This window comes from Triturus cristatus, chromosome 6, assembly GCF_964204655.1.
Source record: "Triturus cristatus chromosome 6, aTriCri1.1, whole genome shotgun sequence".
NCBI lineage: Eukaryota > Metazoa > Chordata > Amphibia > Caudata > Salamandridae > Triturus > Triturus cristatus.
This window is the reverse complement of record NC_140589.1, coordinates 201,816,088-201,828,573: the sequence shown is the minus strand read 5'-3', so window position 1 is coordinate 201,828,573 and position 12,486 is coordinate 201,816,088. Positions and strand designations below refer to the sequence as shown.

At 45.4% G+C, this 12,486-nt stretch overlaps 1 protein-coding gene across 1 annotated transcript in view; it reads right to left on the bottom strand.

Annotated features, from left to right (window-relative positions):
* The window catches only part of LOC146816638 (uncharacterized), a 147,592-nt gene that overhangs the window by 94,807 nt on the left and 40,299 nt on the right, over positions 1–12,486 (bottom strand). The window lies entirely within an intron of this gene.

Below are 12,486 nucleotides of genomic sequence, written 5' to 3'. Positions count from 1 at the left end.
AACTGCAGCACCAGACACATCAGACCAATGCAATCCCTGCGCACGTCCAGGTCCTATGCAGCCTGCACCTACTGGCCTCAGGAAGTTTTCAGGGGGTAATCGCCGTAGCCGGAGGCGTATCGCAAAGTGCACTCTCACGCTTCTTCCAGAAATTAATAGATGCCATGCTGACAATGATACACACCCACATCAGCTTCCCCACAACCCCACAGCAGTTGGACCGCAACAAACAGGCATTCTACCAGGTGGCCCATTTCCCCCATGTCATTGGATGCATCGACTGTACACATATCCCCATCTGTCCACCCTCTGCCAATAAGTACATGTTCCGTAACCGCAAGTCCTACCACTCAATCAACGTGCAGGTTGTGTGCGATGCCAAGCACATCATCACGGACCTAGTGGCACAATTTCCGGGGAGCACACACGACTCCTACATATTCAGACACAGTGGCATCCACAGGCGTCTACTCAACGGAGAATTTGGAGAGGGACTCTGCTTGGTACGTACACATACCTCTTCCACACATGAGCACCACACATGTATGAACATGACCGTTGCTAAGTCTTTGCTTCTATCTTGTAGGTGACAGTGCATGCGCCCTGCGTGAATATATACTCACCCCCTACATCAATCCAGCAACACCACAGGAGCAACGATACAACGCGGCGCACATAAGCACAAGGAATGTCATCGAGAGGACCTTTGGGATTCTGAAGAGTCGCTTTAGAATCCTACATAAGACTGGCGGTGCCTTGCTATACAAACCTGATACCTGCTGCAGGATTGTAGCTGTATGTGCTATGCTGCACAACATTGCGACGAGAAGGGGGATACCAATAGAGGTGGACAGGAATTACGACTACCGGGATGACCAACCACCCGCCCAACACCGACAGGCACACGTCCCTAACACAGCAGAGGGCCATATGAGGTGGACATACATCATGCTACATCATTTCTGAACCAGGTAAGAATGAAAGATGACAATTTATTGGTGGTGCTACTGTTTAATGCACAGGAGCACTGAGGTATGTGCGACCAAACAAGCTATAAAATATAATATCCCCAAAAAACACTGTTACAACAAATGGCCGTTTTTGTCACGGCTGTGCAGCGTCAAATAGGGGAGGACCATGGTGGCCCCACCACGGTCAAGTATGACTGTCATGTTAGTCTAGTGGCGCTTGCCACGAACGCCAAGCCTCCTCTCAGGTGTCTCCTCCACCTCACCACGGCCTGTCCCTGTGGAGCAACGCGAACTGCGCCGCCTGGTGCTGGCCTCTGCAACCGAAACACTGCTCACACTTGAGGCAGCCTCACTGCCGTCCTCCCCTCCCAATGCGCTAGCACTAAATGTACCACTCTGCAGGTGTTCTACTGCAGCGGTGACCTGTCCTAGAGCCTTGGCTACATCCCCGCAAAGTGTCCTAGGTCCACCTGCAGTGACACCGAGCGGCGTGCCAACACTGCGGTGCTGTTGCTCATCCTGGTGATGGCCTTTGTAGAGGCTGTGGACCTGACCAAGTTCTGACGGTGCCTCCTCCTCTCGCTCTCATGGCCTTCCCTCATGGCACGGGTGAGCTCATGTATGTCCTCCCTCAGGTACCCATTGCCCTCTGCCACCACAGTGGTCATGTCCCTCACTGCCACAGTCATGGCACGCATTTCTTTAGCAAGGCGCGCTATGTTAGAGCTGATTGTAGCCATGTGTCTCCCCTGCAGGCGCTGGACACGCAGCATCCTTTCCTCAATGCCACCATTTGGGGAGATTGCAACGTCGCCTGAGGATTGTGAACTGCGCAGAGACCTGCGGCGCTGTGGGAGTCTGACACGTGCTGGTGGTGCTGCAGGCGGTGGGATGATTCGCAGACTTTGACCCGATGGTGTAGCAGGGGTTTGACATGTATCCATCACCTGCATGGGTGGAACTTGTGACCTGCGTCTCCGCTCTTTAGTTGCAGTTGTTGCGGCAGCAGGTGTTGCTGGTGCTGGTGGTGGTGGTGGTGTGGCTGCTGGTGGAGGTGGTGATTGCGTATCTAGCGCTGTATCAGCGTCCGAATCGGCTGGTGTCTCCGAAATGATCAGCCGGCCGCTGTCGTCGGAATCGCCAGGCGATGCATCTGTGTTGGAAACAGTGCATGGTTAGTGGGAAAGTTACACCTACGTAGTATTGTAAACATACATGTCCCTCTGTGATCCACTAAATAAACTGTCTATATCCAGCTACTACTGATGTGGTGATTTTTAAATTTTTTATTTCCTGTGCATGCACACGGGCTGACTTGACTACAACTCCCATGATGCACTAGTGTTATGAGTAAAGTTGTGTGGGGCAAATCTGCATGCACACTCTGATCGTGCTGGGGGCTTGGGAATGGATTTACGCAATGCTGGGTATGGGCACAGGCATGCATCTTACCTTGGGCACTTGTGGCTGCGCCGGAGGTATCCATCTGGGTTACTCCCACGACGGCCTCAGGCTCGATGGTCCCTTCCACCAGCTCCTCCAGGGCAGTGTTAGCTTGCACTGTTGAAGGTCCGCCTCCCGTTCTGGATGCGTCCCGGAGCCTCTCAGCAATCCTCTCCTTTGCCCGCTTCCTCAGGTCGTACCACCGCTTTTTAAGATCGTCAATGCTGCGGGGCGTCACTCCAACTGCATTTACCCTCTCTCGGATGCGCAGCCATATGCGCCGCTTCTCCGCCTCTGGCACCTTTAGGGACAGCTTCCCGAACAGCCGATCGTGTTTGCTGCTCACCCCCTCGATCAGGTGCTCCAGCTCCCGGTCGGAAAACTTGCGTTTCCTCTTGCGTGCAGCTTCTGCGCTGGATGGTGCTTCTTTCTCCATCCTGGTTGTGTAGGATGGTAGTCCTGTTAGTTTTGCTTCAATGGGCTCAGCCAGACTCCAGTACCTGCTCCTGTTTGCTCCTCTGGCGAGGCAATGAGGGTGGGGCTGCAGTATTTCCTGGTGGTGATGTCATAATACTGTTCCCTGTGCGACCCGTTCATTCACGTTTTCGCTATTACCGATTTCGCTAATAGCGATTTCACTAATACCGAAATCGCTATTAGCTAATTCGGTGATACCGATTTCGCATTTGCCTAATCGGTGTTTGCTATACTCGCAATTGTATTATCGGTAATATATAGCGATTTTTAAGGAATCGCTATTTTTTACCGAATCTGTTGATGCATTGTGAAAAGCGATTCCTTGATACCGATTCCTTATTTATCGCTATTAAGGAATCGCTTTTGGTTTGGTTGATGCATGTGCACCTTAGATTCCTATCTATAAGAAGCTATCCTTAGTGGAAGAGAAACCTCACACACTAATAGTGTCATGCTTCATCATAGGGATCCTCTCCCCACCCTGGTAGGACAGTGCCACCAGGGCGGACTCAATCTCCTCGAAGACTGACTAAATAGGAGGGAGTTCTTGCATAAATCTTACTGGACAACACCAGAGGGATGGGGATCCAGATACATACTTACAAACACCGTAGTGTACCTGGGGGAATACCTTTATTCAAAGGTACACTAGGTATGGTTAAAAATCAAAATTGGATGGGTATCTGGAGTGCAATTACTCACCCCGAACCACTACCTGCCAACTTGTTTCTGCCCGTTGTTAAACTAGCCTAATAAGTCTGGGGCATTCGTCAGGAGGTTAGAATCCGTAAAGGTGGTATGTACATGAACAATCTCTATTTTAGACTGGTCAGATATGTTAGGGAAGCTGATTTAGTGAGGCCTTACCCATACATCCTACCTGTTTGTTCAGTGGAAGTTTGAGACCCTAGATTTTAGGGGATACCTGCATCATGGTCACAGTAGCACTTCGGCACAGAAATGGGGAAACGAGTAGGTAATACAGACGGGTGATCCTTTTGATGAATGTTTGGCTACAAAGGACCCCACCCCCTCTGTAACCATGATGCTGGTATCCCCTAAAATCTAGGGTCTCAAACTTCCACTTAACAAACAGGTAGGATATATGGGAGAGGATCTCTATTATGGAGCATGACACTATTAGTGTGTGAGGTTTCCTCTTCCACGAAGGATGACTTCTTAAAGATAGGAATCTAAGTTCTGTGCTGTGTATTTACGTGTAATAGTCAATAATAAAGGAGTATCTATTTACACCGCTTATCATTCTTTGATAATTGTCACCGTACCATTATGTTGTGTTAATCTTCAGTCCCTTACCAAATCTTTAAAATGTCGCCTACATACCTCTTCCAGAATAGGATCTTGGCACCGTACGGATTTGTCTCATTGAACACCGTGCCTAACAAAAAAAACGAATGTGTGTCCTCATGTAACGTAAATGGTGCTATGTAAAGCGCTCTTATACCGGATTGGATTCGGGTCACGTTCGCGCTATATAAAACTCTGCAAAAAAAAAAAAACACACACTTCTCTTAAAAATTGCTGACAGAGTCCTGCCAGACTAGGGGCAAAAGTACTCTCCCTGGATGTCATGTGGGTCTGGAGGTAAAGGGCACCTTTGAATTCAAAGAGGTTCGGTCAGGGGTAGACGGCAGCATTCCAAGATGAAAGGTCTGGGGGTGTTCAATATCCATTATTTTTTAAAGAGGAAATTCTCAATCGTTTGTAGGGTGGCTTCTTGTGGGAGACTGGTATATAAACTCTATGTCTTGCCCGACTAGAATGCTGGTTCCTTGTTCATAGGTAATGTCCTTCAGTTGATTTAGGAGAGCTCTGGTGTCTTTGAGATATGTTGGTGTTTTCTGGACTAAAGTTCTATGGTAATAATCCACAAATTGTGATAAGGGTTCTAGTATAGAACCGACTCCTGAGACTATTGGGCGGCCTGGCAGTGGTAGTATGCTCTTATGCATTTTAGGCAAAGAAGTAAAGTATTTTGAGATCTACTGACCGTAGGTATTCAGCTTATTTTTTGGAGAGCCAGAAATTGGTTTCTGCTTCTTCTACCATTATGTTGATGGTATGTTTTAGTCTTGGCATGGGGTCCAGTGTTAGTATTCTGTAATATCTGTCTTCCAACAGTAGTTTGGTGCATTGGGTTCGGTAGTCCTCATATCTAAGTAGCACTATTCCTCCGCCTTTGTCAACTGATCTTAAGACTAAATCTTCTTTCTTCTTAAGTTCGTACAAAGCTTGTTTTTTTTTTGGTTAAATTGAATAATGTTTTTTTGTTAGTATCTTTGATGTTATTGATTTACTTGAATTTAGCCTGTTTGAAGGCAAGGACTTCTACGGGTATGGGGGCATTGGGTGGACAAAAGGTAGATTTTCTTTTGAGGTTCGTGTTTCCTTCTTATGGTTGCTCCGGTAGATTTTTGTAGAATGCTTTCAATTTGATTTTTCAGCAAAATTTGGATCTATCACAGTGGATTTTGAAACAGTCAAAGGTAGGGGTGGGGACGAATCCTAGCCCTTCATTGAGAAGTTTTTGTTGGTACTCAGTTATGGTCAGATCAGTGAGATTGAAAACTAGCGATTTGCTGTGCTGGGTCCTGGAATCTCTCGATCTTTCTGAATGCTACTGGTTGGGACTCATTAGTCTGTATCGGGTCATCACACTTTCTCCTTTCCACAAGATTGATTTTGGCCTCTCCTTAAAAAAAGGGGGCCTAAAAGTGGGAAAGCTTGGGAGGTCCTTGCATGTACAGATTCATCCATCCCGAGAATTGTGGTGCGAAAGGTTGAAAAATAGGAGCAGTATTTTCACCCCAAAAATTGTGCTCTCCATCCCTCTTCTTCGTCCTCAGCCTCTGCCGCATTATTGATGTTGGTTGTCTTCTCCACTACTCCAATCTGATGTGTCAGTTGAACTGACTCATGATGATTCATTGTCACTGCGTTTTTGTGGTGAAGTGTAATCGTCTTTCATATATGGGTACACTTTTTCTTGTGAAAAACGCTTCCGATCCTTCCCTAGTTTCTGTATTTTACTTTGAGTGATGAAGCTTCTCATATCAGTCATTTCTTTGCTAATCTCTTCTAGTCGTTTTTTGAAGATGGAGATTTGGACTGTTGTTTTCAATTTGGCTTCGCTGATTTGGATCTTTATAGTTAAAGCTTCTGATAATAATCTTGTTGTGGTTTTAATTATGAGTACTAACGAGTCCCTGGTAAATTTTCTGGAAATAACAGCCCAGGAGACCGCTCTGCAACGCTTGTGTTGTGTACTTTCCTGTTTGTCCCTGCATTGCCCACCGGAGCTGCACTACACCCTTTTTCTCGGTCCCTGGAGGCGGGCGGACCCTTCAAAAGGCACAAGAGCCAGTCCGGCAGCGCGGGAGACTACTCTGCAACGCTCGTGTTGTGTACTTTCCTTTTGTCCCTGCTCTTGACAACCAGAGCTGCACTACGCACTTTTTCTCGGTCCCTGGAGGCGGGCGGACTCTTCAAAGGCACAACAGCCAGTCCCACAGCACGGGACGCGCGAGGGGAGTACCCGGGCACTGCCTGGGCGAAGACCAGGCCAAGACGGGCCTATCCTAGCCTGTCCTCGACCGGATGAGACCGGGCTCGGCCTACTCCCTTAGATCTGAGTTGTGGAGCCATGTGAAGTACCAAAAGTCTCAGCACCATAGCGCGGGTGAGCCCATTTTGCTACGTTAAGTAGATTTAGTTCATATCAGTTTGGACACCGGATGCCATAGAAAGGAGACTATTTTCAACAACCGGATTAACAGGATATAGTTGCTTTTAATTATTTAGATTGGACTAAATACTCTGTGGACGTCGCAGCCTGCTGGATGACTTACTTTTTGAGGATGATAAAAATACCTGACTCCCGTGTCACTATCCGATTCAGCCTGATTAAAGGTAGTGCTTGGAATTGTCAGGCAGGATGGGTAAAAGGAAATCAACAACCTCACAGACTAAACCTCAGCGAAAAGTAGAGGGTGAACCGCGTTTGACGCTGCTGAATTATTTAACGGGAGTTATAGGGGCAACTGAACCGCAAATTATATCAGTCGAAGAAGAAATGAACCCGGATAAACCTGCTAGTCTTCCCAATCAAATTACTGAGAAAGCTGCCCATCTTGTAAATACCCCCGATGTGGAAATATCTAATAATAAAACCATAGCAAATGAATGTATATTGAACGTGTCAGATTATACTACAATGAGAGATCAGGAGAGCGATTCCCAACCACCAACTAAACGCTCTAGAAACCCAGATGCTATTTGCGGAATAACCAATGTATTACAGTCAGAGCCAAGGGCGATACCCCTTAAAACCAGAACAAAAGTACAAAAGAAAGACAAAATTCAACCTCTAAGCAAGCAAGGCAACGAAAAAAGCTAACGTCTAATACTAAAGGGTGTAGCCAAAATGATTATTTCAAATTGACCACTAAATTGGAAACTATGGATATTTTTATTAGAGAAACTTTGACTAATTTAATTAGTCGAATTGATGGAATGGAAGTTTTATTAAATAGATGTGTGAAATGTTCCCAGTTATCCACGGAAAACACAGCTACTAGCTGCCAAATAGACATTTGTTACTCAGTACCCACTAGTCAGGCACATACTGGGACTCTACCCATAGCACCATGTAACAAGGATAGCAACTGAGAATTTAGAGCAGATAATTATACATCCCTTTATCCTGTTGTAATGACAGCCCCAGTGGGTATTTCACATACCCATTTGCTCCCGGAAAAATCCAGTTTTCAAATGGCGGAGTATAAAAATCTGCGAGCCCTCCCCCCCAGAAATTACATGTGCAGCTTCAGCAAGGTTGTCCACTACGCAGAATAGACAAGCATCAGATACGAATATTCTCGACCTTCCCCCAGCAGTAATTCCATACACAGTGGTGCTTGCTAATGTTCCTAGGCTTCCGATAGAAGGGGTAGAGTCATGGGACACTTTACAGAATAAGTTCCTATTCTGGTTAGGCACCAAAACGGGTCTAACTGAAAAGCTTTTTGCAGAGTTCAAAATGGCCAGACGAGTAGGCTGGATAGGGAGAGGACGTAAGATACTCTCCGGAGACTGTGTGGTTTTAACTTTTAAAACCCCGCAGCTCGTACATTCCCTTTTATATTTTTACCAGCCTAACACTATAAACAACTACGAGAATTTGGCTAGCAGGCACTTCTCAGCTAATTCTTATCAGCCTAACAGTTTAAACAACTATGATAATTTGGCTAGTAGACACTTTTCAGCTAATCAAGTCCCTGCTTACAACATCCCAACTCATAATCGCTTTGATATTCTACCTTGCCTGGATGAAGTGGTTGACTGCAACTAGTTGATATTAGACCGGCCCTGATGGAGAAAAATGGGCAAAATTACAGTTATACATCTCACCAAGTTAACCAACTTAACCTACCTAGTAGCCCTGTATTAATCAATATTCCAATATTAAGTCAGTACATACCATAGAGGCAATAGATAATCCATCAAAGGCCGGAGATATAGAGACAGCGAGTAACCACTCCTTTTCCCTAATACAATCTGCTGACCTAACACCGTCCTGTGTGAGTGAAAATACAGAACCAGTTAATACATGCAAGAGAAAGGGTACTTGTCAGGCCATGTTCTGGAAAGTGGCAGGCTTAAAAACTAAGGTGACTAACCAGATATGGATGGACTTTATTAGGAAATATGATATAATTAGCATTTAAGAAACATGGGCGGTTGAGCCGATACATATTAATGGATATAAAAGATTCCACACGGCACCAATAACCTCAACTCATGGGAGAGCTAAGGGAGGTCTCTGCACATTCAAATCGTATAATTTTATGTAGGATTGTTTCAAACGTTGAAAGTAGGTACTTCCAGTCCTTCATGATAGAGGTCAATAAATCATTCAGCATTGTTCTGATAAACTTCGATAATAATATTCCCCATGATAGGATGGAGGGGGTACTCAAGAAACTATGGGGTTGCCTACAAAGCATGCAGACCTCCCCGACAAGAGAGGTATTTACCATTTGGGGAGGATATTTTAACTTGGCCTTATGCCCACACGCGGAAAAGGGTGTTTGTGGGATTTTGTTAGAGGAAGACTTGGGTTTGTAACACTTCCCTCATACGCCTCTTGGGGACTTTTTAAATGAAATCATTTTTACAACGGATTTGGAATTTGCAAACAAGCTATGTACACCACCAATTTCTTTTAGTCCTACTTTTAACGGTCAAGGTACTTTTTCAATTATTGATTTTATTTTAATATCAAATAGACACTCTTCCAGAGTTTATGACTTATGCACTCACTCGATTTCTTTGAGTGATGATTTCCCTCTGAGTTCAACAGTATCTAGCAATATGATACATATAAGAGATAGCCAAACTCACATTATGCATAATATAACTTTGAATAGGCTAAATGGGTATGCACTAGGATGGGAAAAAGTGGACCATGTCATGTTCACCAGAAAGGTTGCGGTACACTGCAAGGACGCTATTCAAGCGTGTCCCGATGAGTCCACCCCCATAGCGAAATTATAAAAAGTTTTAGTTTAATCTCAGATTATATTAAAAAAGCTGTCTTTGTTAAGATTAATAAAAAAAAAAAAAACACAGAAAAAAGGAGGGTTCGACTCCAAGTGCACTAAGACCTACACAAAATTAAAATATGCCTTACATAACAAAGAAAAATCAAGATGAAATTCAAAAGGCCAGAAAAGATTATCAGTGTGCAATGAAGGAACGGAAAGACTCCTTAAAAGACGAGGCTTGGCATGCCCTACATATAGCTACAGAAAACAGAGACTATTCTGCTTTTTGGAAAGCAGTTAATGCACCCTTCTTGGCTAAAGACTCGGCCAAGCTGGAGATAGCTATTACCGAGGCTTAATGTGTAGATCACTTTGTTAAGTTGTATAGTGATCCAGCGGGCAACGTAGCCAAAAATAATACCTTAACAGATGAACCAGAGCTAACCGGGCTAGATCTATTTTTCGAACTGTCAGAAATTAATCGAGCTATTGATTCAAGTATAGGAGGGAAAGCCCCCGGTCCAGATGGTATCGTTGTGGATCTCTTTTAATCTAATATTCCATAATGGGGACCGTTTTTAACTCAAGTCATTAATGCAAGCTGCTCGACCCACTTTCCATCAACTTGGGCAGAGTCGACATTGGTATCGATATATAAAAAAGGGGATAGAGAGAACCCGATGTGCTATAGGCTTATTTCCTTATTGGACTCTACAGTCAAAATTGTGGGCGCATTATTTTAAATAGATTACAAGAATGGGCTAATGATAATACTATCATTAGCGACTTACAATACCGTTTTCGCAAAGAAATGGGTACGGTGGAACAGGGACTCAATATGTCAATTCTGCTAGGCAAGTACACTAAGGCCAAAGAGGGAAGGTTATTTTTAGCATTCATGGACTTAACAGCGGCTTTTGATTGCGTTGTTCACAAGAAGCTCTGGATACTTCTAGAGGGATTGGGGGTGGACAAATCACTTTTACTATTTTTGAAGCAGCTCTACTCAGAGGCAAAGGCAAGAGTCTGCTATGGGGGGAGTGCACAAAGCAATTCGACATTAAGAGAGGTGTGAGGCAGGGATGTGTCCTGGCACCCTTCGTCTTTACTTTGTATATAAATAATTTATGGCAGGTATTACAGGAGGGATGACAGGACCTACCGCTGGTGGACAAACGTCCCATTCCCATATTAATGTATGCGGACGATGCGGATCTTATGGCCTGCATCCCATTGGGGCTCCAACGGGTAGTTTCTAGCTTTGACAAATTCATGAGCGATTTGGGTCTCTCTGTTAACACTTCAAAAACTTTTATTATGAAATGTGGGGCAGGAAGTAACAAGAGTAGAGATTTTTATAATGATTACAAAAAAGATAGAATGTACAAAAACTTTTTAATATTTAGGGATTTTAGTTGATCAAGGGGGAACTTGGACAGAGGCCATTAAAACGAGGAGACTATTATTTACTAAGGCTCTTGCAGCCCTTTCAAATTTTAGTAGAAAATTAGATAAAACATCGCCAGTTGAATTGCTAAAAATATACAGGGCAAAAATGTGTTTCCATTGCTACATATGGCGCCGGCGTATGAGGACACGCCAAGGTTGAATCCTTGCAGGTAGCCGAGAACTCCTTTCTTAGGTTCTTGTTGACTATCCCCTCAAGTACTCCTACACATATATGTCACACAGAATTAGGTCTGCCATATCTGTCGGACATTATACAAATGCAGCCAGTATTACTCTGGCACCGGATCTGGACCACAGAGGAAACATTGCTCAATCGACAAATTATGAAGTATACCTGTGGGTTAGATGGTGCCATGCACATTAAGTGGCTAAACTATATAAAACAATTTACATGCAATCATGGTCACCCCGAATACTAAACTGATCCAATTTCCATGTGCACTGTCGCTAGAAAAGATCTTAAAACTAGCTGTTTCCGTCTGCTTGAAGCAAACAGAAACAGTTCTATTATGACTAAACCAACTGTCCAGGCGCATTACTGACGTCAACTAGCATTCAGCCTTACTGGAGGATTGTAACAGGAGATTATGACAGATTCTTGCTAGTGCGCTTCAGATTAAACACTATTCATAGAACAATTAGTAATTGTCCATGTGACAACTTGTCACTATCAATCAATCAATCAATCAATCACGGCATTTGTAAAGCGCGCTACTCACCCGGAAGGGTCTCAAGGCGCTGGGGGGGGAGAGGTCCGTTACTGCTCGAACAGCCAGGTCTTGAGCTGCTTCCTGAAGGAGAGGTGGTCTTGGGTTAGCCGCAGGTGGATGAGGAGGGAGTTCCAAGTCTTGGCTGCCAGGTAGGAGAAGGATCTTCCTCCGGCGGGGACTCTGCGGATACGTGGGGCGGTGGCGAGGGCGTGGCTGGTTGATCGTAGCTGGCGGGTGGGCGTGTAGAAGGTCATTCGGTCGTTGAGGTACTTGGGGCCCAGGTCGTGGAGAGCCTTGTGTGCGTGGGTAAGGAGTCTGAACGTGATTCTCTTGCTGACGGGGAGCCAGTGCAGGTCTTTCAGGTGTCCGGTGATGTGGCTATGACGGGGGATGTCCAGGATGAGTCGTGCGGAGGCGTTCTGGATGCGTTGGGAGTCTTTTTTGTAGTTTGGCTGTGGTTCCGGCGTAGAGGGTGTTCCCGTAATCTAGTCGGCTGGTGACGAGTGCTTGGGTAACAGTCTTCCTGGTTCCTGTGGGGATCCATCTGAAGATCTTGCGGAGCGTACGCAGGGTGTTGAAGCATGATGTGGAGACGGCGTTGACTTGTCTGGTCATCGAGAGGGAGGAGTCCAGGATGAAGCCCAGGTTGCGTGCGTGGTCCGTAGGTTTGGGAGTGGTGCCCAGGGCAGGGGGCCACCAGGAATCGTCCCAGGCGGAGGGGGATGATCCCAGGATCAGGACTTCCGTCTTGTCTGAATTCAGTTTCAGGCGGCTGTTCTTCATCCATTCGGCGACGTCTTTCATTCCTTCGTGTAGGTTGGCTCTGGCGGTGGCCGTTGGTGAGGGAGA